General features: G+C 37.7%; 2 non-coding genes across 2 annotated transcripts; one reads left to right on the top strand and one right to left on the bottom strand.

The window, feature by feature from the left end:
* Nucleotides 1–5,744: 5,744 nt before the first annotated feature.
* Nucleotides 5,745–5,851, top strand: LOC141626066 (small nucleolar RNA R71). The gene has a single exon (XR_012535794.1). It is a non-coding gene; the product is annotated as a small nucleolar RNA R71 (small nucleolar RNA).
* Nucleotides 5,852–9,103: 3,252 nt separating this feature from the next.
* LOC141625564 (small nucleolar RNA R71) lies at nt 9,104–9,210 on the bottom strand. The gene has a single exon (XR_012535337.1). It is a non-coding gene; the product is annotated as a small nucleolar RNA R71 (small nucleolar RNA).
* Between the last annotated feature and the right edge of the window lie 18,516 nt (nt 9,211–27,726).

Genomic DNA, 27,726 nt, shown 5'->3' with positions numbered 1-27,726 from the left:
TGCAAACCCTTGACTAGGCTTTGGGTCATGGGTCAAAAGACACTAGTATGACACTATCTAGGGTGTTTTACAACCATTCTAGTAGACAAAGTCTTAAGTTGAACAAGTATTTGTAATGGCTTAGTTGCTCTTGTCAAAGTTCCTAATTAGGCATTTTTCAAAACATTTCTAACATGCAACTATATGCCATGATGCAACTAATATAAACATCCTAATGCAAGTGATTCTATCAACTAATATGACATATAAACTAAATGCAAGTCCTAAGTTCACATTGTTATACCGCATCAATCAAAATAAAGCCACATAGTCATTAACATAAAGAGAAAAAAGGAGATTGGAAAGATCATACCATGCGGTCTTCAATATCCTCATGTCTCGGATGTGGCGTAGTCAATCAATGTTAACAAGGATAGAACAAACACAATATATACAAGACAATATATACACAAGACTACAAAGGGAAATAAACATGTTTTTGGGTTTTCAATTTTCAAATTTTTATGATTTTTGAATTTTTTCAATTTTTTTGGATTTTTGAATAAGAGTTAAATGTTAGAATTCCCATCCCCACACTAATATGGGCATTGTCCTCAATGGCCAAAATGATGGAAATTATGCAAAGATGATGCATGATTTCTACACTAAATGCAATCTACACTAAGCTACACTACATGATGCATGGTTTTTGTTATGACGGAGAGGATAATTTAGATTACCTCCCGTTGTGTATGCATTAACTTCCCCAAACCGAGTGAGATACTATTGCTAATGTCCAAGGATGGGTGTAGTTCATGCACACACTATGCAATGCATGAAACTAATTTGTCATTTTGGATTTTGAAAATGGGAACAATAAAATGAGAACACCTCAATGGTACCGAGGTGTGAGTCCTCTATGGTGCTAGGACTACTTCAACAATGATCAAAATTATAATTAAAACAAAGAGAGAAATAGACAAACCATGAGAGGGTAGGAGTCTCCAAGGCTTGCTAATCTTCCATCATGTTATCACCATCACTTTCATCATTAGAAGTGGTCACATTGCCACTTCCCTTGTCATTTGCTTCTTCACTTTCTTCCTCATCTTGCTCATCATCATCTTCACCATCCTTTTCTCCTTCTTCACTTGCTTCCTCATCAATGTTATCATCAACTTCTTCATCATTACCAACAACCTCATTGTCACCCGAAACGACCCTAGATGCACCCGGAAATAGGACTTCTCTATCCGCCCAACTAGGCAAAGGACAAGATGGATCAAGTAGTCCTTGCCTAGCTAAGTGTAGGGGGGGGGGGGTGTGGATATTGAGCCAAGTAAGCATTTTTCCGGTCCTAAAAGGCTTGCTTGTGCATTGCTTGCATGAGAAGAGTCACATAATCATTTCTAGCTTCAACTCCTTCCGGCTTGAACTCTTGATACTCAAAGGGGTAAGGTGGTATGACAATGGAAGAGGAGGGCATTTCAAGTTCACCCTTTTGTTGTTGGATAATATACTCGGCCTCTTTAGAAAGGGGAAGTAGATAATTGGTCCGGTGGACGCTTAGACGGCAAATCTTTGAAGGCAAGGTGAACGATCTAGCTTCACTAGTGAGCCATCCATACTTAGTGTCAAGAGGATTATGGGCAACCCACTTGTACTTGTGTATCATAGTATGCAAATCAACAAGATGGCCACCCTCCTTTGCTTTATACTTGTTATCCTTATTGAAGTTAGGATCAAAGTACTTAGCTAGGATAGTGACTAGGCCGCCATTGACAAAAACGGTAGTGCTCTTTTTCCCACAATCAATGTTGAGCCATCTATCTACCAAGAGCCTCAAAGAATTGTAAGGCTTGGTGTGTACTCTTCCAATGTTCAAAGCCGATTCAAGAAGAATAAAATCAAGTTTGGTGAAATGGTTGGTATCTTTCCTTGCAATTATGGTGTTTCCCATGACCTTGTGCCATACTCTTATGCCCGGATGGTGGACCAAAAGAGCACGACTCGCATGAAAGTCCTCAAATTTCCTCCCGGAAATTGCCTCCCAAAGAGGGTCGGGGTCATACTTTCCATAATTCTTAAAATAATGCGGTTCATCACTAAGACCCAAAATTTCACTCAATTCCATAAAGGAAATGCGTCTACTAACATTAGCTAGACGAAACTCGAGATTCTCCCTATTCTCAACTTTGGTGACTTTCAAAGAACTCAAAAATTCCAAGGTAAGGGAGGGGTATGTCAATTCCTTTGATTCAAACAATTTCTCTAACCCCATGGCTTTGAAAAAGGCTCTAGTTTGCTCAAGAACACCCAATTTTTCTAAGGTATCTTCACATATAAATTTGGTGGATTGTAATGACTTCCTAGCAAACTTGGCAAAGGTATTTCTATGGGTTTCGGAAATAAAAGTTACCTCCGGATAATGCAAAAGTTGATCAATTTCCGGAGTAGAAGGTGTTGTTGCTCCCATAGAAGGTTGTTGTTGTTGTGGCACTTCCAAGTTTGGTGTTGCTACCACCATAGCCAATGCTTTCTTTGTTTGAAGAGCCTTTTGCCTTTGTGAGAGTGCCTTAGCCTTTGGTGCCTTTGTTGCTCCCTTAGTCCTTGCCATTGATGAACTAACCAAGAAAAGAATGAAAAATCTTCAATTTGTAGTATACCCAAATCGATTTAAAGGTGAAAGGCTTTGCCTTCATGAAATCAAAAATCGACTCAAAGGTTGAAGTTTTTGTGCTTGGTTTTGATTTTTATTGAAGAAGGAGTGATTGATTTGTTGTTAGAAGGATGATTTGATTTGTTTTTGGTGAATGTTGTTGAGGGATTTTGATTTTGTGATGGAGAGGATGAGGGTTTTGATGTTGTGGGTAGTGTTTATGAATGAATGAATGAATAGAGGAAGGTGGGAGGGATTTTATAAAGACCGTAATTTTCGAACTGCAGGGGCAATCCGTGCGGATTCTGCTCTTTCTGGGTTGTATAAAACTCACCTAAAGACGGGCAGATTCATAAGAAGACGCTCAGATTTGCTTGATACGGGACGGGCGGATTTGCCTGAAGACTGACGGATTTCAGTCCAGGAAATTTTTCTCGTTTTCCTCGGCGAGAAAGACGCAGGCGTCTTGATCCCAGGACGGACGGATTTGCAGAGACGGGCGGATTATATTCCAAGACGCCCGGATTCTCTTACGATCAAAAATCTTCCAAAATCTCAGCTTATAAAGTCGTGCGTCTTCGACCCGATGACGCTCGGATTATTGAAGACGGGCGGATTCTCTGGAATCCGTTCGGATTCGACCCCTTGTACCCGGATTCAGTTCCATCCGTGCACAATGCATTTCCCTTACCATTATTCTATTCTTTCTTCATGTCTTGTGTTCTTCATTGTGGGGGCACTACTAAGGCATGGATAGGCTAGGCAATTGTCATCCCCACACTAAGCTAGAGCACTACACATCAATTGAAATTATTAATCCCTCCCTCACTTCTCTTAAACATGACAATTATCTTGATCAAAGTAAATAAAAATCCAAAGATGACAAAAAATGCAATACAAGAATTGAAATGTAAGTTAGGGAGTTAGAAATATTTACAAGTGGTGGTTTAGGGAGGACTCCACCAAACTCTCATTCTTGATGAGATGTTAAGGGGGCATGTCCAAGGTGTTGTTGATGTTGCCCAACACCTTGAAAAAGTAATCGAAAGCTTGTTCATTATCATGGTAGAGGTCTTCAATAGACCTTGGCCCTTGTTGTCGGTCTTGATCGATGGCATTACCAATGTAGGGATTAAAAATCCCTTCAAATTCGTTGTCCCAAAGACCACAAACTTCATTAAGTTGATCATTGAAAATCTCTTGATTTGATGGAGACAACTCTCCCAATTTCTTCTCTTGGCCAATGAGGCCATCCTCTTCTTCCTTGATTGATTTTGATGAGCTTTGCAAGCTCTCCTTGTCACAATTCACTTGCTCTTTGAATGGAGCATCTTCAATTTTCTTCTTCCATTGGAGTTCCGATTTCTTCCTTTCATCCTTTCGGCTATAATGATCAATCATGAAACATGGTTCATGCAAATGAGGAGCTCTCATAGTCTTGTCAAGATTAAAAGTTATGCTTTCATCTCCCACTTCTAGAGTGAGCTCACCATGTTTCACATCAATCACCGCACCCGCGGTGTGTAGGAAAGGTCTTCCTAGAATGATTGGAATGTTGGAATCTTCCTCCATATCAACAATGACAAAGTCCACCGGGATGAAAAACTTCCCAATTCGCACGGGGACATCTTCCCATATCCCTAATGGTGTCTTCATCGATCTATCGGCCATTTAGAGTGTGATGTTGGTGCATTTAAGCTCTCCCATCCCCAACCTTTTACTCACCGAGTACGGCATGACACTCACACTAGCCCCTAGATCACATAAGGCTTTGTTGATCGTTGTGTCGCCAATGGTTCACGGTATTGAGAAGCTTCCCGGATCCTTTAGCTTTGGAGGTGAACTCCCTTGAAGTATTGCACTACTCACCTTAGTGAAGGCGATAGTCTCAAGCTTCCGGATCGACTTCTTCTTTGTGAGGATATCTTTCATGTATTTCGCATAGGCCGGCACGTGATTGATTAATTCCGTGAAAGGAATTGAGACTTCCAAATTCTTGACAATTTCCATGAATTTTCCAAGTTGATCATCAAATTTGGGCTTGGCTTGACGACTTGGAAAAGGAAGTCTAATCACAATGGGCTCCTTCTCCTTGACCTTGTCTTCATTTTTCTTTGAACTTTCTTCTTTTGATGATTCTCCATCTTTGGAGCTTTGCACAATTTCTTCCTTTTCACTAGCTTCCACAACTTCATCCTCAACTTGCTTCTTCGGTGCTTCATACCTTGTACCACTTCTCAAGTGAATGGCACTAACCGTTTCATGTCTAGGGGGATTACTTTGAGGTGGTAATTGCCCCTTTTGTGTTTGTGAGCTTGAAGATGCTAGTTGAGTCAATTGTGTTTCCAACATCTTGGTGTGAGCTAGAATGTTGTTGATGGTGGTTTCCTTTGCTTGGCTATCTTTTTGCATTTGAGTGAAAAATTCTTGTTGATTCTTTTGCATTTGGAGGACCGCTTTTTGGACATCAAAGCCTTGGTCATTTTGGTGATTGTATGGATTTTGATTTTGGTAACCTTGGTTTTGATTGAAAAAGGGTCTTTGATTTTGGTTTCTCATGGGTGGTGGAGTGTATGTTGTTTGAGGGTTTTGAACATTTTGGCTTTTGTATGAGAGATTTGGATGGAATTTGGTGTTTTCATTGTAAAAGTTGGAATAAGGGGTGCCACTCTTGTATGCTTGGAAAGCATTCACTTGTTCATTTGTTCCCCTACATTCACCTTGGTCATGTCCCAAAGTTCCACAATTCTCACATATCCCACTTGGGATTGATGAGGATGCCGTCATGGCATTAACATGATGCTTTGATGATTTTGAGTTTTCTTCAAGTCTAGCCATAGCTTGTTCAAACTTCAAGTTGATTGTGTCAATGTGAGCACTAAGTTGAGCACCCAATTGAGTAACGGAGTCCACTTCATGCTTTCCTCCTCTAGTAGCCTTGCGAGGTCTACTATATTGTGAGTTATGGACCGCCATTTCCTCAATATTGTTCCATGTTTGATTGTCATCAACTTCGGTGAACATTCCATTTGATCCCATATTGAGAACGTTCCTAGAATCCTCATATAAACCATTCCAAAATTGTTGTACCAAAAACCATTCGCTAAGTCCATGGTGAGGACATGAGCGACAAATTCCCTTGAACCGCTCCCAAGCTTCATACAAAGATTCTTCATCCCTTTGCTTAAAACTCGTAATTTGAGCTCTTAGCATGTTAGTATTTTCCGGTGGGTAGAATTTTTTGTAGAAGGCTAGAGCCAACTTCTTCCAAGAATCTATTCCGAGGGTGGCCTTATCAAGGCCCTTCAACCATTGCTTCGCGGTGCCGATTAGAGAAAAAGGAAATAAGACCCATCTAATTTGGTCTTGAGTCACACCCGTTTGAGAGATTGCATCACAATAGTCGCAAAAGGTTTCCATATGAGAATGAGGGTCTTCACTAGGCATCCCCCCAAATTGGCTCCTCTCAACTAATTGGATGAAGGCGGACTTGGCAATAAAATTTTCGGTTAGATGTTGCGGTGTAGGAGTACCATTGGGTAGGTTCTCCTCGGTGGGTACGAAGTGTGACGAGAATTTAGGCATTGTAGGTGGATTTTGTGGGGTATTGTGTAATGGGTTCTCCTCTCCTTCTATTGCGAAAGGGTTGGTGAACTCAATAGTTGGTTGAACAACTTCACTAATACCTCTTAAATTCCTCCTAACAAGTCTCCTATTGTTCATCAAGGTTCTTTCGATTTCACGGTCAAAAGGTAACAATTCACCTTGTGACCTTCTAGACATGCAAAATATCAAACAACTCGAAAACAATTAGAACAAACCCTGAGGGATTTTACTTCCCCAAGGCGAAGAAAGACACAACTAATAACAATAAAAAGGAAATCTAAATCAAACAAACACCGTCCCCGGCAACGGCGCCATTTTTGATCGGTCCGTTTCGTGTTCACAATTAAAGATGTGGTCGTTGGGTCACGGTCGAATCAAAACACAATTTATAACTTCACAAACAACTCTACAATTAGTAAAGAGGCAAGTAAAGGTCGGATCCCAAGGGACGGGTATTGAAATGAGATTTCTATTGCAACTAGTGGTGTCTAAGGGGTGTCACAAATAGGGTTGATGTAGAAGGTCACTAAATTAAAATAGCAATGAAAATAAACAAGCAAGATGAATTAAAGGGGTGTAAACAATTGATTAAAAGCACTAGGGTGTCATGGGATCATAGGGGAATCATGGGAATTGATCATACAAACATGTTCTCAAATTATAAGCAAGAAATTATTGTTGTGATGGATTGAGTTGGGTTATATCTTACAATCCTAGGAAAGTTTGGGTCCCGGAGCCGAATCGATTAGATTGTACAACACCTACAAGTCGACTTAATCTTCCCTACTCAACAACATGCATGGTCTAATGAGACTCGAGTTGGGTTATGTCTTACAAGTCTCATTGAAAAGATAGAAGATGATAGTAAATGCAAGGATTCATAGGCTTAGCATTTCATCAAATATAACATGTGCATGAGTTGAGATCAAAACAAGCAAGCAAATAAAACATGAAAGCATATTAATTTAAGCATGAATCATTCCCCATGTTGGTTTCCCCTAATCACCCATTAACCCTAGCTAAGAGACTACTCACTCATTATCATTTTTATTATGCTAGCAAGGTTGTCAATAATACCAACAATATGAAACATGATGAATAAATGAAAGTAATTAACAATAATTAAAAGGGATTAAGAGAATTATACCTACTAATGATTCCAATAATAAAGCAAAGATAAAAGAAGTACTTGATGCTTGATTGAGAGGTTGTCAATCTCCCAACAATAACCCAAATAATCTTCAATTACCCAAAATAAAGGATGAACAAAAGAGAGATTAAGGAAATAAAACTTGTATTAGAACTTGATTAATTGTTGATTACAAAACTAAAAAGAGATTTGATTGATATTAACTACTCTAATAATTGATAAGAAGAACATGCTCCTCTAATTAGACTAATGGGGTATTTATAGTGGAAATTAGGGAGGATGCATTTGGGTTAACTAAGGGCTAAACTAGTAATTACACTTTTTAGTTTGAGCAAGGAGGAGCCGGTATTTTTCGAAGGAAGGGCTTCTTTCTTTGTAGCTTGGAGAAGAGGAAACCGTGCTGTGCTGGAATCCGGGCGGAATAATGTCGGGACGGGCGGATTCTGGCGATGGGGTCCGAGCGGATTCGAGGGAATCCGGGCGGATTGTGGAGGTGGAATCCGAGCGGATTAGATGAAAGCCGCACGGATTGTGCAGCTGGGGGACGGCCGGATTGGTGACAATCCGCACGGATTGTCACTCAGCAAGACATCTTCTTCTTTTCTTCCCATTTCTTCATAAATTCCTTGGGGATTTCCTTGGGGACTCAAGGATCCTTTCTCAACATTGCTCTTCTACTATAATATGTACAAAGGCCTTCTAATCTTGTCTCTCCTTGATGTTTGGTCATTGAATTCGATCAATTTAGTCTCGTTTTGCCATGAAAATGCAAGATTCTTACTCCTTTCCTACCAAGGGATCAAAATCTCAAAGAATATGCAAAACAAAGAACTAAAGATAAGAAATGACCCAAATATGCACTAAAAAGCATGGGAACAAGGCTAATTCGGGGGCTAAATATGCGCTAATTATGGTCACATCACTGCCACTAGCTATAGTAGTAGTTTGGACTTATAAATTTTATCTTTGGTGCACACAACGACAGGCATCAAATTTTGGCGCCGTTGCCGGGGAGGCAATTGTTTAAAATTTTTAGTTGTTCTATTTTTAGTCTTTCTATTAGTTTAAGGGACATCTGTTCCTTAAACTATTCTCATATTCTACTTGTAGTTTCTTCTTATGCGCAGGTCACACGGTGGTGAATTACTGCCGTTCAATCCTGAGATTGAGAAGACTTTGCGTGAGTTGAGACGATCATCTAGAGTATTGCCGACAGAGGAAGAGCTGAGTACTCTGTCTAGTTACTACGAGAACGCCTTATTTGAGGAGGATCCACCTTCATCTCCTGTTTCTACTTCATCAACTGAGACCGTCACATCTCCAGACATGGCTGAAGAAGCGAGTATAGCCAGTCACTCTGAGCCGACAGCTGAGAATCTCTATAAGGGATTCGCATTACCAGGGACGGACAGAAAATTCGAGCCGAAACCGTCCTATATCAACTTGGTTGAGAGAAACCAATTTGGGGGAGCTGCAAATGAAGATGCAGCTAAGCATATGGAGACTTTCATTGATTATTGTTGTTCCATACCCCCACCAACCGGTGTGACCCAGGACCAGGTGAAGGAGACCATGTTCATATTCTCTCTTCGTGATGCTTTGCAGGGAGTAGTACGAGAGACCTGGATCGAGCTGCTAACGGGATCACTGATTGGAAGTCGCTGGCCCTGGCATTCTACAAGAAATATTTCTCTGCCTCGAAGACAAATGCCATTAGAGCTCAGATCACGAGCTTTAAACAGGGTCCTGATGTGAATTTCCATGAGGCGTGGGTCCGTTTCAAGAAGCTAGTGCGAACTATTCCACACCATGGGTTCGAGAAATGGAGTCTATGCAATCAATTTTATAATGGGCTTTATGACGATCAGAGGGCTATCCTGGATGCGGCAGCTAATGGTAGATTCCAGGAGAATGTTGGAGAGACTAAGGGGTGGAAGATTACTGATGATTTAGCCACCCACAAAGCTGAGTATGGAAATTCCAGCGGAAATCAAAGGAGAAGTGCTGAATCCCCTTCTGTAGCTACATTATAGGCCCTTACGGCGAGATTTGATAAATACGAGTTGGGAGGAGCTTCGAAAGGAGGGATTTATCAAGTGAATGCCGTGTCAGACGGTCCTTTCGTCTGTAAAAGATGTGGAGCTGAGGGACATGTTTCAGACCGTTGTCCTAATCCCTATGAGTCTTGTGTTGCCTTTCAACATTATAGGCAGACAAACACTTATTTTGAGCCAAATGTCCATCCGAACTTGAGGTGGAGTAGCCAAAATGTCCTAAATCCGACTCCACCTCCACAGCAGCAGCAGCAACAGAATTATGTGCCCCCTCATAAGCAGCAGCAGCCATACCAAAAGCCTCCGTATGTTCCACAGCAGCAGCAGTCCCAAGGCTCCGAATTTACCGAGTTGAAAAATCTGTTGCTGAAAGAATCTCAAGCTAGGGAGGCCGGGATGAAGATGTTAGAGAGCCAAATTGCTCAATTGGCTAGCAAGAGTGCAACTCGCCAGAAATAGCCTTTTTGTCCCGCTAACTACATCCTACATTTAGCCAGCCCTTGTCAAGCTAGTAGTTTATGTTTTTGAGATTGTTACTACATTTTTGGTGGCATATGCTCTTTTGAGATGTTGATGGGAAGATGAAAAAGGAAGGAAAGAAAGAAGAAAAAAGTAGAATTGAAAAAAAAAAGAGAGAAGAAAAATGACTCGAAAAAAGAAAAAATTGCGTGCTGTACTGTAGAGGGCGGTCGATCGACTGCCCATCTTGGTCGATCGATCGAAGCCTGAGAACAAAAGAAAATCAAATTTCATAATTCAAGGTCTTTATTAAATGGCGATTTTTGCTCCTATGTTGCATTCATATCTTATGGGGAGTTGATTATATCGGAGATTGTGAGATTTGTGTTTGCTATTTAGCACCGTTTTGATTGGAATTTTGAGCAGGAAGTTGGATGTTGTTATAATTTGGTTCCCTTAGTTACTAGCTTGGCTTTTAACTCTGTTTTTATCAAAATTTATCTTAGCCTCTTCTTACCCATACCTCATATATCCATATTTACCTCGGCATGTGTCATGGTCATTTGTTTGGTTGGAATGCATATGTACAGTTGTAGAGATCATTTTCATATTAGATTGCAGGCATGTTCTTATAGGTCGTAGTTAGGTGAGCGTCATTACATTTACTTCTTTCTATCTTATATATATTCACCTGTATTTATTGAGTGATATGAGCGACCCGTGAGAGTCCGATTTGATAAGTCTCTACAGTTGACGGTTCAGCAGTTCTTTTACGACTTAATAACTCGTTTGCATGATTCACATTGCTAATTGATTGTTAGTTGTTGCATTAAATTAGTTTAGGCTATTTAGTTTGCATTTCGCTCTGAGATTGAACTCGTTCCATTAGGTTTTTAGGATCGAGTCTAGTTCTTGCTTGGGGACAAGCAAGGGTTTGGTTTGGGGAAGTTTGATACGTGTCATTTATATGATGTTTTACACCCCATTTTACACGCATTTCAGAGCTCATTTATGTAGTTTAAAGCTACTATTTGCCCCATTTCGTCTACTTTCGTATTTTTATGTAATATTGCAGATTTATGCGGAAATGAGTAGATATTGAGCTAAATCCGTCCCCGAGTATCTTGTCTTGCATTTGACGTGAAGTATTTACTTAAGGAACGAGCTTGGTGCACATTTCGAGGCCAGAAAGATAATTTTATGGAGAATTTGAAGCGGACTATCAGCTAAAGCAGTCGATCGACTGGCCTCCATGGTCGATCGACCAACCCACGACTTACAGAAGCTACTGTTCAGCGATGACCAGTCGATCGACCGGCTGCTATGGTCGATCGACCATACCATTAATTCTGATGTTAATTAATAGAACGAGATTTCCAAAGCCCATTGTATATTAGGTTTAGGAATAAGTGTTACGCGATATTCTATATAATGTAACCGAGGTTATTCAGAATGATCATCAAGCTTTAATTCAGTTTTATTCATCAAGTTCTAAAAATATACAATTCGATAGTCATTAGTTTGTTCCTTCATTAATAAAGTTTCGTTTCGCATTCGGTTTTGATCTTTCTTCTGCAATTCCTCTACACGATATTCTTCTATTTTGATATTCAGTTTTATTGCTTTCGTTCGTAGTATAGAATTGCTAGGTTAGATCTCCCGAAGCTAAATTATTATTTTATGTTAATTGTTCGTTTAATTAATTTAAGCATGAATTCAAATGTTTTAATTGTTAAGTTTATTGCTGTCATTATTTCCAGTATGAGTAGCTAAATCCCTTGTGTTAGGATTTAGGGAATCTGTAGAAGTAGGCGGCATTAGAATAGTAGACCTGAATCGCGCCTTGGTCGATCGACTGGGTTCCCTGGTCGATCGACCGGCCACTTAAGATCACCTTCGTTTTAATTAATTAAATTGCTATGTTTGACGAATCGAGTGCACGCGACTAGTTAAATGCCTAGGATTTGACCGACCCAATAAAGATCGAAAGAAAGGGAAGGGAGATAGCCTACCTAATTAAGACGACTAGATTAATGGGATCGAAAGATGAGTTAATTTAGCCTTTTTAGTCACTTTTCAGGACGAAAGTTAGTACTAGTGATATTAGGGACCTGTAGCGAGATCGAAAGATGCTACCTGTAAGAATGGACCGAGAGGACTTCTTTCTTTCCCGTCTCACGTGTTTGTTTTAGACCTACCTAGTATACTGCCGCCGAAACTATAGTGAACGGACCATGCATCTTAGCACCCCTTTTAATATTTGTTTTCATCCGTTCATTTAGTTTATTTTTCTTTTACTGCCTTTAGCTATAGAACATATCAAATCAAACCCCCCACACACCGTTACTTTAAGACTTAAATAATCAACTATTAATTGCATCGCCTCCCTGTGGTTCGACCCTGACTGCCACTAGCTATAGTAGTAGTTTGGACTTATAAATTTTATCTTTGGTGCCCACAACGACAGGCATCAGTAATCATTAGTGGTTAATTTGTATTATTTAACTGTTAAATAATTAAACTAATATTTAATTATGTAAGATAATTAAATATAAGACTTATAAGCATTTGTGGGACAAATGTCGGAAATCGAAATGGACCAAAATATTACATGTGGGTTGACACTTGTATAAGATAAATGTTATTACATGTGGCATAACCCACTAAGAAATGTTTAACTCATTTCTTTACATTTTGTTCTCTATAAATACCCAACTATTTACACTCATTAGATGATGATTTTGGAGAAAAAAAAAACCTCAAAATAGACCCTTGGTCGTGCCATGTTGAAGAGAAAAAGAGAAAGAAAAAAAAAACCTTATTTTCTTCATATTTTCTCATCAAAAACTTGATCAAATTGTTGATCATCATCAAAAATAATTCACAAAACTATAATGTACATAAACTAATATTATTAGTGTAATAATATTACATAGTATACAAGGTTATCCAACTAATTATCTAGTTAGTAATTATTAGGATTTTTGGGTTTAATCTTGGGTGCATCCAAAGAAGATTACCTATTTTGGTAATTGTGGTGTATTTGGAGGATCATCCATATTCCTATAGCTCAAGAACTACAAAGGTAGGAGACCTTTGTAGTGCCGTTACTTGCCTTAAACCATTGTAAGGATTTTTGTCTTAAGATGGTTTTATACCGTTTTTTTTATATTTTTATTTGCATGCATGTAGATTTAGACCATATTAAATTAATTTGTAATTTTAATATCATAAGATGAGTATTAACATGGTCTAAATGACTAACAAGTGGTATCATAGCAATGTTAAATACATGCATGTTGTCTTAAGACGATTTTAGTAATTTATGAGATAAATTAATAAAATTGATATTATGTTACTAAAATTAGTTTTATCACATAATATGGTCTTGAATGTAAATAATATGGTCTTAGGATGATATGGGACGAAAATTTTATTTTTGTTAAATTTTTCTACTTTTTATAACTTAAAATGGCATAAAATTGAGTAAAAATGCATTAAAATTAATTAAGAGTTAATTAAAATTGATTGCATGTTAATTTTATGCATATTTATTTAGAAATAACCACATGCATGTTCTATTTATGAGATAAGTAGATACTTTAGATTAATGTGATTAATTTAGATAGTTTATTGATTTTTATTTGATAAAAATTGGTAAATAATGGTTATTTTGTAAATAAATATTGATTTAATTTTAGAGCTCGAAATTTCTGAATTTTTAGCTCCTGGAAATTGTTCCAAAATATACAAAATTTTATTTTAAGTCATTTCAATTTTTATGGTTTGATTTTGAATTAAATCGTAAAAATTGTCGCTTTACCGATGAAATTGTGAAATCGTTTTAAATAAGTTTTAAAAACAAAAATTTTCACTTGCATCGCATTTTTTGTGTAAGACCAGAATGTTCATGGCTTTGAAATTTATTTTTCCATCAATTTTTAAATTAAATGGAATTTTTGTATGATAATTGTGAATTATTATATCATTTTTGTCATAATTGTGTTTTAATTGCCATATAAATTCATGATAATTGTTGAGAATAATTATTTTGATATATGACCAGATTAGTATGATGAGTATGTCTTAAAATTGTTTTAAGAATTGATTATGAATTTTTATTGGTAAAAATTCCGTCAAAGCAAGCTCAAATGATCGTTGTTGGTAAGTTAGACGATTTGGCATGTCATTTTCCATAATGCATTTTATTATTCATTTGGATGAATGTTTTTTTTTTTTTTTTTTGCATTATAATAATGTAATTTTTCCTAATATGGCCATAGGTAGAAGTTGGTATTTCCCGTAATGTAAGGGAATATCGACTTGTTTTGTAATTAATTGCGATTTCGTATCGCCTAATTTGTAATTAATTAATAGTTTTATTTTAATTTTACTACAAATTGTATAATAGGGTATTGTTATGTAATTTAATTATTAGCTATTAGATGAAGCATCTAAAGACAGAGTTTTCATGAAGACGGTGTTTTCGGAAAGGCGTTCCGAAATCCTAAAGAAGGAGGCCAATTTATGAAGACTCAAGGGACCAAGGAGTTGGTTTTCGAAGTGTAATAATTTTAGTTAATTAGATTAACTAGGTGGTCATATTAGAACTTATTTGTTTTAATTCTTTTATGCATTCATGCCAAATCGTCACTACATGTTTTTATTTTTGTTGTTATCGATTTAATTGTCTAGCATTTACCAATTTAGTTCACTTAAAAGTGATAGACAATTAATTTGATAAGAGCTCTCACATTTGTTTAAAATTGAGATTAAGCCTTACCAAATAATAGCACCTATGAATCCCTTCTTCATTAGAGGTAGGTTCGGATCACCGAGGTAAACTCTTTTTACGTTGGGTAAGTAGGGTAATAAAAGTTATTACGCGTGAAAATTGGTTGGACTCAACGGGATAAATATGGGTTGAATCGGTCCACCGTGCCCATATTTATTCTGGGGCTAAAAGATAGATTTTAAGAAAATCCGTCAACCAAGAGTTCTAATAGTAGAATCGGTCAAAGTTGTTGACTCACCAAATTTATATAAATGTGGGTTGAATCGGTCCACCGTGCCCGTGTTTATATAAAATTGGATCTTGGAATCATTTATATAATTCAGTGGGAGATCATTATATAAATGGGAACTTGTTAAATAGTTTCACAAGTTAAATATTTCTAGACGATAAATGTTAATCTTTCCTTTATTTCCTTTGTAGTAATCACGATGACTTCTACTAGTGAAACCGTCACCATAGCTAGAGATTCATGGCTACGTTCTTTTATGGACAAATATGTTTTAAAAGCCGACGGTAGTAATTTTAAAGATTGGGAGGAACAACTTCGATTAGCTGCCGCAGGTGATGGCAAATTACGCTACCTTGTCGATCCCTCTCCCCCTTCGCCTAGGACTAGGGCCACTGCCGATGTAAGAGAGGCTTTTTCAAATTATCAAAAGGAATCCGCTGCAATAAAAAATGTTTTGATTTTTTCAATGGATCCTGCTTTACAAAGGCAATGTGTCAAGTTTCGCGATGCACATGAAGTATTCTCGAGGCTTTCTACTATATTTTCTCAAGCCCCGAGAATAATTCGATGACACATTGTTCGTTTCTTTGAGGCTAACCTCAAAGATGGTCAACCTGTAAGTTCACACGTACTTAAAATGATTGAGTACGTGGAAACTTTAGAGGGGTTGGGATTTAAAATCCCCGACGAACTAGTGGTGGACCGAGTGCTCCACTCTCTCTCTCACGTCAAAGGATTTACCCAATTTAGGGTAAATTATAATATGACAAACATGAGAAAGAGTTTACATGAGTCCATTCTCTGCTTGTACAAGCAGAGAAGGACATGGGATTGAGTGGGAGTACAAGGAAAGATGTGCTTGCGATTAACGTGAAGGGGAAGAAGCAGTTTAAGAGGAACGCAGGTAAGAAGCCCGTTCAAGTGGAGGGCAAAGTTAAAGCAATTGCGAATTGCTCTACCAAGCCAAAACCTATAAATGGTAATCCTCTTAAAGATACTTGTAATTATTGTAATAACAAGGGACATTGGAGACGTAATTGTACAAAGTACCTGGATGACATAAAAGCTGGCATTGTGAAGCCGACATGTAATTTCTCAACTGAATCTTTTATGATAGACATAAATTATGCTTCAAATACAACTTGGGTATTAGATACTGGTTGTGGTTCTCACTTGTGTAATCATTTGCAGGGCCTAAAAAGCATAAGAAAGCTAAACAAGGGTGATGTCGATCTCCGAATGGGAAACGGGTCTAAAGTAACTGCCGTCTCAGTAGGAACTTATGTACTTAGTTTAGCTTCGGGGTTGGAGTTACATCTTAATAATTGTTATTTTGTACCAACGCTATCTAGAAATATAATATCCGTATCTGTGTAATTAAAGACAAGTGTTGTACTTTTTCCCTTAATGGGATTGTATATAGTCAAGCTATTTCAATCAATGGTATTCATATTCTAGATACTTGCAACGATGTTTATCATTTAGATAATAAAAGACTCAAAACAGGTGATCCTGAACAATCTTATTTATGGCATTATCGATTAGGACACATCAACGAGAAGCGCATTAAAAGACTAGTGTCGACTGGTGTAATTAAACCTTTTGATTTCGAATCATTTGGTACATGCGAATCTTGTCTTCTTTGCATGATGACTCGTTCACCTTTTCTAGGAAAAGGATCTCGAGCTAGTGAGTTATTGGGTTTAATACATACCGATGTATGTGGCCCAATGACAGTCACTGCTAGAGGTAATTATGACTATTTCATTACTTTTACCGATGACATGAGTAGATATGGGTATATCTAATTAATGAGGTATAAAAGTGAAGCTTTTGATAAGTTCAAAGAGTTTCAGAATGAAGTAGAAAACCAATTAAATAAGAAGATTAAAGTATTACGACAGATCGTGGTGGGGAATATTTAAGCAATGACTTTAAAGATCACCTTAAAAACTGCGGTATTGTAACAGAGTTACCTAAGTCATTATGGGGTTTTGCCATTTTATCTGCTATACAATCACTTAATAAAAGTCCCACTAAAGTAACTGACAAAACTCCATATGAGATATAGAAAGGGAAAGTCCCGAATCTGCGATACATGAAAGTATGGGGTTGTGATGCTTATGTCAAGAGCAAGTCTGACGATAAGCTTGCACCTCGTTCTGAAAAGTGTATTTTTGTAGGCTACCCTAAGGAAACTTGTGGATATTACTTCTACAATAGTAACGAGAACAAAGTGTTTGTGGCTCGTGAAGCTGTCTTTCTAGAAAAAGAGTTTATTTCTAGAAGACAGAGTGGGAGAAAATTTGAACTTGACGAAGTTCAAGATCCACAAACTGATTTGACAATACAGGAAGATGTTCCTTCTACATCTGAATCAGTTATTGTTCCCTCTGAACCTAGGAGGTCAGAAAGGGTTAGTCGCCAGCCTGATAGATACCTTGGTATTATCGAGGAAGATGGTGACCATGAGGTTTTACTTTTAGAAAGTGATGAACCCAAGACCTATAAAGCAGCTATTATGAGTTCTGACTCTAAACTATGGCTCGAGGCCATGCAATCCGAAACGGATTCCATGTACGATAATCGGTATGGGACTGGTTGACTTACCTAAAGATGTTCGACCTCTTCAGTGTAAGTGGATATTCAAGATTAAAATCGGTATGGATGGACATAAAGATGTCTACAAAGCTAGATTGGTTGCAAAAGGTTTCACTCAGGTTCATGGTTTACACTATGATGAAACTTTTGCACCAGTTACTATGCTTAGATCTGTTCGGATAATGTTAGCGATTGGTGCATTTCATGATTATGAGATATGGTAAATGGATGTCAAAACCGCTTTCCTGAACGGGTTTCTGGAAGAGGAAGTGTTCATGACACAACCCTAGGGTTTTGTGGATCCTAAAAATCGTAACAAAGTATGCAAACTTAAGAGATCCAGTTATGGTTTTAAGAAAGCGTCAAGGAGTTGGAACCATCGTTTTGATCATGTTATTAAACAGAATGGTTTTTCTCGAAGTGTTGAGGAACCATGTTTATACATGAAGTTTAGTGGGAGTAAAATTGTTTTCTTACTTCTTTATGTGGACGACATATTACTCATTGGGAATGATGTTGATATGCTTGCTTCTGTTAAGAAGTGGTTGGGAAATCACTTCCAAATGAAAGATTTGGGAGAAGCTCGGCGCATCTTGGGTATCCGGATCTATAGGGATAGATCCAAAAGGATATTAGCATTGAGTCAAGAAGCCTATATCAATAAGATTCTTGACCGATTTAATATGAAAAACTCCAAGAGAGGTTTTCTACCTATGGGCGATGGGATCACTTTGAGTAAGTCACGGTGTCCTCTGCGAGCCTAAGGATATTGAACGCATGAAATCGATTCCCTATGCTTCCGCTGTTGGATCGATCATGTATGCTATGATGTGTTCTCGTCCTAACGTCTCGTATGCTTTGAGTATGATGAGTCATTTTCAGAAAACTCCAGGTGAGAGTCACTGGATAGCCGTCAAGAATATTCTAAAGTACTTGAGAAGGACTAAAGATTCATTCTTAGTGTTTGGAGGAAAATCTGAATTACGTATAAGAGGTTATACGGATGCCAGTTTCCAAACCGATAGGGATGATTTGAAATCCCAGGCTGGCTTTGTCTTTTTGTTGAACGAAGGGGCGGTTTGCTGGAGAAGTTTCAAAGAGTCTGTGACTGCTGATTCTACAACGGAAGCTGAGTACATTGCAGCCTCTGAAGCTGCAAAGGAAGCTGTTTGGATTAGGCAATTTTTAGAGGGATTGAAAGTAGTTCCGACCTCCGAGGATCCTATCACTTTGTATTGTGATAACAATGGGGCAATTTTTCAAGCAAAAGAGCCCAAGTCTAGTAACAAATCTAGACATGTACTTAGGAAATTTCATGTAATTAGAGATTTAATCGAAAGGAAAGAAATTACAGTTTGTAAGGTTGGGACAGCTGACAACATCGCTGATCCTTTAACCAAACCTTTGTCTTAAGCTAAACATGATAGTCATGTAGTTTCGATGGGGTTGAGACGAATGCCAGAACTGTTGTAAATTATATGATATGTAATAATCAAAATATTGTATTTATTATTTCATATATGATAAGTTGCATTTATCGTCATATTCAGTTTTATGTCTGAATTTTATATACTTTGTTTTATCCAAATAGATTGTAGTGACAATGTCGAACTCTATTACAGTTAACTGGATTAACATTATATTTTGTCCCTAGTTACTTAATGAGGTGACGTCTCGGAGTGACTCGATTGTAAGGCGATAGATGACAGGTTCGACTGTCATATGGTCATAGTGATGGCTGGTCGATTACATAGGCAGATTGTGAGACAATTTGTCGGACATTGACCGTTTGTAGAGTCCTTTTGTTGCTAGGTCGTGGCGAGGATTTCTATTTATTCCTTCGAGTCAATTCTTTAGACTGGTGACTATTTGTCTGAGTTGGTACGGTTTTCCGGTGGCTTTGGTTTTTGTTCTAGGTCGCACCGTAAAAAGGAGGCCGATGAGCATTTCTTTGGGTCATTGTGATCTGTATCGAATGAAGAAAAAAGGTCAACGGGATTGTCCTTTTAAGTCATATTTTATCTCAAGGCCACTCGAGGAGAGATGAGCGTGAATGCGTGGCCACGCTGGATGCGATCTATAGTAGATTGTCCGGTCAGACAGTCATTCTCCTGATCGAGGAAACCACTTTATGATATGATCACGTGCAAGAACGACCTGAAAGACATCTTGCATTGAGTGGGAGATATTATTGGACAAGAGAATTGGTAACGCACACTTGTGTCAGACAAGTGGGATATTGTTGGAGTAGTGTCCTCCACAATAAGTGCGTTTACATAATAAATCTCGTAAAAGGAATATCAGGGATTTATTTATTTATTTGTCAGCTTGTCATCGTTAATCGGTAATGATTGGCTGACTAGAGTTTGACATTACCGTCGTGTGACGGCGGTGATCAGCTGATCCCTTTAGGTCACACCTATAGGATGATGCCCAAATTGAATAAATTAATTATTTGTATGAGATACGATATAATTAATTCCTTGTATTAATTGACTTTTAATAAGTCATGTGAATGTATTATTTGATGACGGGTTACGAACTCGGGCCAAGAGGATTTATTATTTAATTATGTGATAATTAATTAATAAATATAAATTAGAATTTATTAATTAATTAAATTTATACGATATATGTATAAGTTTTGACGTAAAGATAATTAGCTATTTTAATTTACAAGAGGTTGTAAAATTAGCTAAATGGGGTAGTATTGACACAATATATGTTGATAAAATGGTCTCATGATTACTTAATAGTTAAGTAATCATTAGTGGTTAATTTGTATTATTTAACTGTTAAATAATTAAATTAATATTTAATTATGTAAGATAATTAAATATAAGACTTATAAGCATTTGTGGGACAAATGTCGGAAATCGAAATGGACCAAAATATTACATGGGGGTTGACACTTGTATAAGATAAGTGTTATTACATGTGGCATAACTCACTAAGAAATGTTTAACTCATTTACATTTTGTTCTCTATAAATACCCCATTATTTACACTCATTAGATGATGATTTTGGAGATAAAAAAAAACCTCAAAATAGACCCTTGGTCGTGCCATGTTGAAGAGAAAAAGAGAAAGAAAAAAAAAACCTTATTTTCTTCATATTTTCTCATCAAAAACTTGATCAAATTGTTTATCATCATCAAAAATAATTCACAAAACTATAATATACATAAACTAATATTATTAGTGTAATAATATTACATAGTATACAAGGTTATCCAACTAATTATCTAGTTAATAATTATTAGGATTTTTGGGTTTAATCTTGGGTGCATCCAAAGGAGATTACCTATTTTGGTAATTGTGGTGTATTTGGAGGATCATCCATATTCCTATAGCTCAAGAACTACAAAGGTAGGAGACCTTTGTAGTGCCTTTACTTGCCTTAAACCATTGTAAGGATTTTTGTCTTAAGATGGTTTTATACCTTTTTTTTTATATTTTTATTTGCATGCATGTAGATTTAGACCATATTAAATTAATTTGTAATTTTAATATCATAAGATGAGTATTAACATGGTCTAAATGACTAACACTTTTCGCTCTCATTCTGAGGCGGAGGGGTTACAATATCAGCACAAAATTCAACATTCTCAGCTGGAGTGTCTATACCTGAATCAGTAGCGGATATGGCATTGCAAGGTTGCGCTTGCATGGGAGCCCTACGAGATTTGGACTGATGAACAATCAATTCCTCATCACCGACCTGAAATGTAAGTGTCTTACACACGACATCGATCACTGCACGAGCAGTGAATAGAAATGGTCTCCCTAAAATAATAGGGGTGTGAGTGTCCTCGGGGATGTCAAGAACTACAAAATCTACGGGAATAAAGAATCTCCCGATCTTGACAGGTATGTCGTCTATAACTCCTAGTGGCCGTGATATGCTACGGCCGGCCATCTGAACGGTCATGTTAGTGCAATTAAGTTTGGTCAGACCGAGTCTCCTAGCGAGAGACAAAGGTAAGACGCTCACGCTAGCACCTAGATCGCATAGCGCGTTATCAATCAAATGGGTTCCTATATGACACGGAATCGAAAAGATACCCGGGTCAGTCTGTTTAGGTGGCAGCTTATTTTGAACTAAGGCAGTCCCTACTTCAGTTAAAGCTACCGTCTCATGATCATTTATGTGCCTCTTACGCGACAAAATTTCTTTCATGAATTTTAAGTAAGAGGGTACCTGAGTCAGAAATTCGGCGAATGGAACAGAAACGTGTAAACTTTTCAGGAGCTCGGCAAATTTCCTGAACAATTGATTAGCCTTGTTGTTCTGTAATCGCCTTGGAAAAGGCACAGTGATCGGAATTTCAAGCCCTTTATTCTTTTCTTCCAATGTCTCAGCGGGTTCAAACTCGTTTTCACTCGATCGAGTCTTTTTACCTCTCGATCGAGTCCTTTCATGTGATATTTCACTCGATCGAGCATTAACAGCTTCTCGATCCAGTTCCTCTATATCCACAGTGTTCGATCGAGGCACAATTCCACTCGATCGAACGATTTCTTCAAAATTTTCACTCGATCGAGTGGTTTCAACCTCTCGATCAGTTCCTTGAATATCCTGATTACTCGATCGAACACCAGAACCGATCGATCGAGCATTTTCTTCATCATTTATACTCGATCGACCACCAGAAATCAGTCGATCGAGTATTTTCTTCGTGCTAGACATATTTTTAGCGTTAGACAATTGTTCATCATTCGCAACAGCACTCCTCGGGTCTGATATGTCCTCAAAAGTTGACAATTTTGGTCCTTCATAAGAACGACCACTTCTCAGGTTAATCAAATTTATTGTCTCGTGCAGATTTTTCTCAGATTGAGACGGAAAATGACCCATTTTCCTTGTGGATTGGCTTGCGGCCAACTGAGCAACATGAGTTTCAAGTGACTTGATTAAAGCTTCCTTCTGTTGTTCACTCATTTGCAATTGCTTTGTTAATGATTGAATCATTGCCTTTAACTCAGTCAACTCACTTACCCCACTAGAAGATGAAGCTCCTGATTTGGTGGAGGAAAAGAAGGAGGCTTTTGGAAGCCATGTTGAGCCTTATGAGGAGGGACACAGGCTTGCTGCTGCTGCTGCGGTGGAGGAGTACGATTAAGAACATTCTTACTTGTCCACCTCAAATTGGGATGGACTTCCCCTTGATTATTGTAGTAGGAACCTCCTCCTTGCCTATATTGGTGAAAGGCAAGGACTTGTTCCTTCTTTGTCAGACAGTCTATAGCAGTGTGACCGTCATTGCTCCCACATCTCTCACAAGTGATAGTTTCCTGTCTAGTCAACAGATGAACCGTCTGTTGATCCCCAGCTTGCTGCAACTCCTACCTGTCAAAACGAGCATTCATGGCTTCCAGTTGAGCCACAACAGCATTATCGACCGAATGCACCGTCCGAATACTGTCCCTTGGGTTCCCATACTTAGCACAATGGGTCTCCATCTCCTCAATAATGCCCCATCCCTTATCATCATCAATGTTCTTTTGGAATCTCCCATTGGATGAGGCGTCAAGTATAGCACGGTGGTCATCGTACAACCCGTTATAGAATTGGTTGCACAAAAACCACTGATCAAATCTATGGTGAGGGAGAGACCTCACCAATTTCTTGAACCGACACCAAGCCTCATAAATATTCTCATCAGGGGCCTGTTTGAAACTCGTAATCTTCCCCCTCAGCTGATTAGTACGTTGTGGAGGAAAGTACCTTTTATAAAAGGCAAGAGCAAGGGTCTCCCAATTGGTGATACCGGCTGCAGTGCGATCAAGGTCAGTGAGCCACTCCCTGGCTCCATCAGTCAATGAAAAAGGAAATAACACCTCCTTTATCTTGTCTTGAGTTACTCCCTTAGTAGCGGGAATAGTAGAGCAGTAGTTAGTAAAGACCTCCATATGCTTTCGCGGATTTTCACCCGCCACACCTCGATAAAGATATCTTTCTACCAAATTTATGTAAGACGGACGGATATTAAACGTGTTACCATCCTCAGTTGAGAGCTTGAAACCTTTGGTAATAGAGGCAGCTGTGGGCTCTGAGTGACTCGCTATGTTAGGCATTTTTACTAGTTTGATAGCAGAAATGAGATTGTCTTCTTCAAAAGACGGGTCTTCTGCGAAAAAGAAATGTTGTAGCTTGGGTTCGAAAGTACTCAAGTCTTCGTTTCGGATCTTTCTTTGCAGACGGAGTCTATGCCGAAAAGATCTCTCTGGCTCAGGATCAGCTGGGACTAATTCCGACCTGTTTGACCTGGACATACACAACACTGAAAGAAATAAGTGAGAACTGTCTCAAGGAATGAAAATTCCCTGAGACGGATAAAAAAAAATAAACGAAACAAAGAACAGATAGGGCTATTGCCTCCCCGACAACGGCGCCAAAATTTGATACTGTCGTTTGTGTACCAAAAATAAACCTAAATATACTAACGGAAGCTAGTGATAAGTAGAGTCGATTCTCCACAGGGAGGCAAGATATCTGTCAAAGGTCCGTCTATCTAAGTCACGAAATGGGGGGTTTTGATTTGATTTCTAAACTACCAAAGGCTTAAGGGAAAGAGAAATAAAATGAGAGCAATAAAGGTAGAAAATGTGATAAAGATGATCAAATAAAGGGAGTATGACAGGATTTCAGTTCACCATGGTAGTCTATCGACTCAGCTGCAAATAGCCTAGACAATCTACTGTGGGAAGGATAAGGGAAAGGTCCTTCCGGTCCACGTTCTATCCTAGATTTCCACTAACTTAACTTCCGTTCTCATTAGGGTAGTCTACTGTTCATAGCAGGTCTATTTAATCCAATCTTCCGATCTAGGAGTAAACTTAACCAGGTTAATGTAATTTAGAAGCGTGCACTCAACTAAATTGATGTTACAGTTAAATTTTTATGGAGACAAATTTTCACAAGTAATCATCTAACCTATTCGCTACATCGTCACAATCCTACCATGGATTCCCTAGTCCCGACATAAAAGGAATTAGCTACTCATGCTTTTAATGCGATTAACAATAATGACAAAAGTTTGCTAATAGAAGACATGATGAAGTAATAACAATAAAACATAAACAATATTAGGGCAAGAACGATAATTAAAGAACAGAGATTAAAGTAAATATTAAGATGAGATTAAAGAAGAAAGAGTGATTACAATCTTAAAGTATCCGGCGTTGAGAATAATCCACAAGCAAAAATACGAGATTAAGAGATTAAGCAGTAGGTTTAGAAGCAAAAGTATGAAAAGCATGTGAAAGATAGATCCTACTGACCTAATTACGTTTCCCTTAAATAGGGAAATACAAACTTAACAAAAATAAACTATCACGGGTTACTAAAGCCCGCATAGACTAATAAACCTCTCGATCGAGTGGATTCAGACCACTCGATCGAGGTCTTCTCTAGCATTTCCTCTCGATCGAGCAGATAAAGCTCTCGATCGAGGAACTCTCATAACTAGCATTTCGATCGAGCAAATAGAACAACTCGATCGACCCCTTTTTCCAGCCAATCCACTCGATCGAACCATGAAACTTCTCAATCGAGTGCTTTTCCTTCAAGTTAGCCTCTAACTCGTCTTTGGTAGTTCCCCTGACCTTCCTTCACGCACTCCAAGACACGACTCTCGCTCTAACACTCCCGTCTCCCCGTAATGCATGCTAAATAGGACTAATAGGGCGCGGTTCCACTACTTTCAGGTTCATTTCTGCAAATTAGATAAAACAAACCAAAGTAGCCAATTCGGGGCATTTTGCAATATATAACGATACAAAAGGCATATAAATGCGTGCAATAAAAGGCTAAAAAGACTAAATAAATTTCACGTATCAAGAGGCACCCAACCGAGTGCAAGCTTGTACTCGGTCGAGTACCAGTCACTCGACCGAGTGAACCCTGGCCCTCGCTTGAGTGGACCATCTTCCAAAAACTTGAACATTTCTGGAAGGGGGTCACTCGATCGAGTGGAGAAGGCACTCGACCGAGTGGACGGGCACTCGACCGAGTGCCATTTTATGGGCTGTAAATTTCACGAGATTTGTATTATTACCTTATCTTATCTCTTTTATTCCTTCATCATTCCTCATAGCAAAAATACCAAACCTCTTTAAAATTATTTCTAAAACTCCATTGTTGATTGTTGCTAGGATTCAAGTTTTCTACTCCATTTTACTCCCTTAAATTTCCTAATTTAACCATGTAAGTGATGTTTTCTATCCTCTTATTTTTCCCAATTTGGTTTTGTTTAGATGTACTTTATTTTCTTCAAGTTCTACCAATCATTTGCATGTTTTTTTTAAATTCAAGATAGTGATCACCTTTTTACAACATTTATGATATCAAGTATAAAATTTTTATGTTGAATTTTGCCCAAATTTTATGAACTCGAAAACATGTGTTGTTGAGTCAATAATTTGACTTTGCGTTTGTTGATTGGTTAATCATTTAACAAGGACTAAAGTTTGGCTGTTATTGCTGACTCTTATTATACATTTGAAATTTTGTCCCAAAATTTTCGAAGCCTTGATGTCATGTTTGAGTTTCGATTTATTTTCGTGTTTAAAAACTTAGTTTAATTATTTAATGAGGCCACTATCCTTGTTAGTGATGGCATGTATCATCTTGAATCAAAATTTCATCTTAAAATGTTGCCCAAAATCTTTTAAAATTTCATCTTAAAATGAATGATTTAGATTCTTGCACTCAAAACATGACCTAATTGTTTCTTGGTACTTAGTGCTTGTTGATGTTGCATTGTGTTGTATTAAGGTAGCGGTTTTGCCTGACAAAACGTCTCAAGTTTTGGCATGTATGTTAGTTATACCGACAAACCCGATTTTTATACTCCATTTTTTTTTGTCTAATTATGTCATAAAGATTTAAATGTTGTTTAATGATGTCAAGCATGGTGTCAAAATTTGAAAATCTTGTCTTAAAGCTTTTATTGATTTAATTGAGTAATAAGACTTCAAATTTGTTAATAATGCTACGTATTGTCTTAAATCGAGAATCTTACCTTAAAATTTTGCCCAAATTTTATATATATATATATATATATATATATATATATATATATATATATATATATATATATATATATATATATATATATATATATGGTTAAATTTTAAATTTTGTACTTAAAACATAGTTTCATTGTTTCGTAATGTTACAATCTTTGTTAATAATGTATTATTTTACTCATATATGGGTCTCAATGCTTTATTTACCTTGTGGGTTGTATGGTTTTAATGAGTAAAAACGCGTAGACGCACGTGGTTATGATTGAGAGGATGTAAAACGAGAGTGAGTCGACGAGCTTATGAAGGAAAAAGGGGCAAGTTCTAATAATGTGTGATGAGTGGTGTACTGGTGTTACATCAGAGTTATTACTGTGAGACATATGTTTTATTGGGATTGATGTAAGTTTGTTCGTTTGATGTGGATTTGAACCGTGTAAGTAGGTAGGTGTATAATCTATGTTTGGGAGTTGGGAGTACGATGAAGTGACTTTACCTTGCGTAAGGTATCTTCAGTTGAGAAAGATGATTGTATGAGGTAATTTGTGGATAATGAGTGATGTGTAATCTAGGTTGAATATTTGTTGAGTGTTTGAACTCATGGGTAACGAATGAGGTTTGAATTGCATGTTGACAGATGTTATTACTGAACATAATTTGGAGATTATGATTGATAACTAATTGAGATTTGAACTGTGGAATAATGATAAAGCAATTAAGGTGCCTAGGGATAGAATGAGGTGATCAACTATATTGGGCGGTGAGAGATGTCTGGTAAAAGTCGTAGTAATGTCTAGTGGTGAGACTACTTGAGAGTTATTGTACACGTGTGATGTGGTAATTGATGGTTATATTATTATACCAACGTCGGTTTTTCGGGGGTGTTATTTTGTGAGATAGAGTTGTGGATGTAGCACTACCAAGTGGGTCTCCATGGTTATGAATTTGAGAGTGCGATATGTGATGCATGTGGGTCCAATTGTGTGGTTAGAGTATTTTCATTACTTGTATTATATCGTATGACCGTTTAATTTAAGTAGGTGTGCATAAGTGTGAAAATGGTTATGTGGGACTTTGACCCCATGAATGGTAACATGGATGTTGTCTTAGAATTATCTCCTAGTTCTCTGCAAAACATCCGTGTTAGACATTGTGATTTTGTCG

Source organism: Silene latifolia, chromosome X (genome assembly GCF_048544455.1).
Source record: "Silene latifolia isolate original U9 population chromosome X, ASM4854445v1, whole genome shotgun sequence".
Classification (NCBI taxonomy): Eukaryota; Viridiplantae; Streptophyta; class Magnoliopsida; order Caryophyllales; family Caryophyllaceae; genus Silene; species Silene latifolia.
The sequence above is the reverse complement of the archived record's forward strand: the minus strand, read 5'-3'. Positions and strand labels throughout refer to the sequence as shown.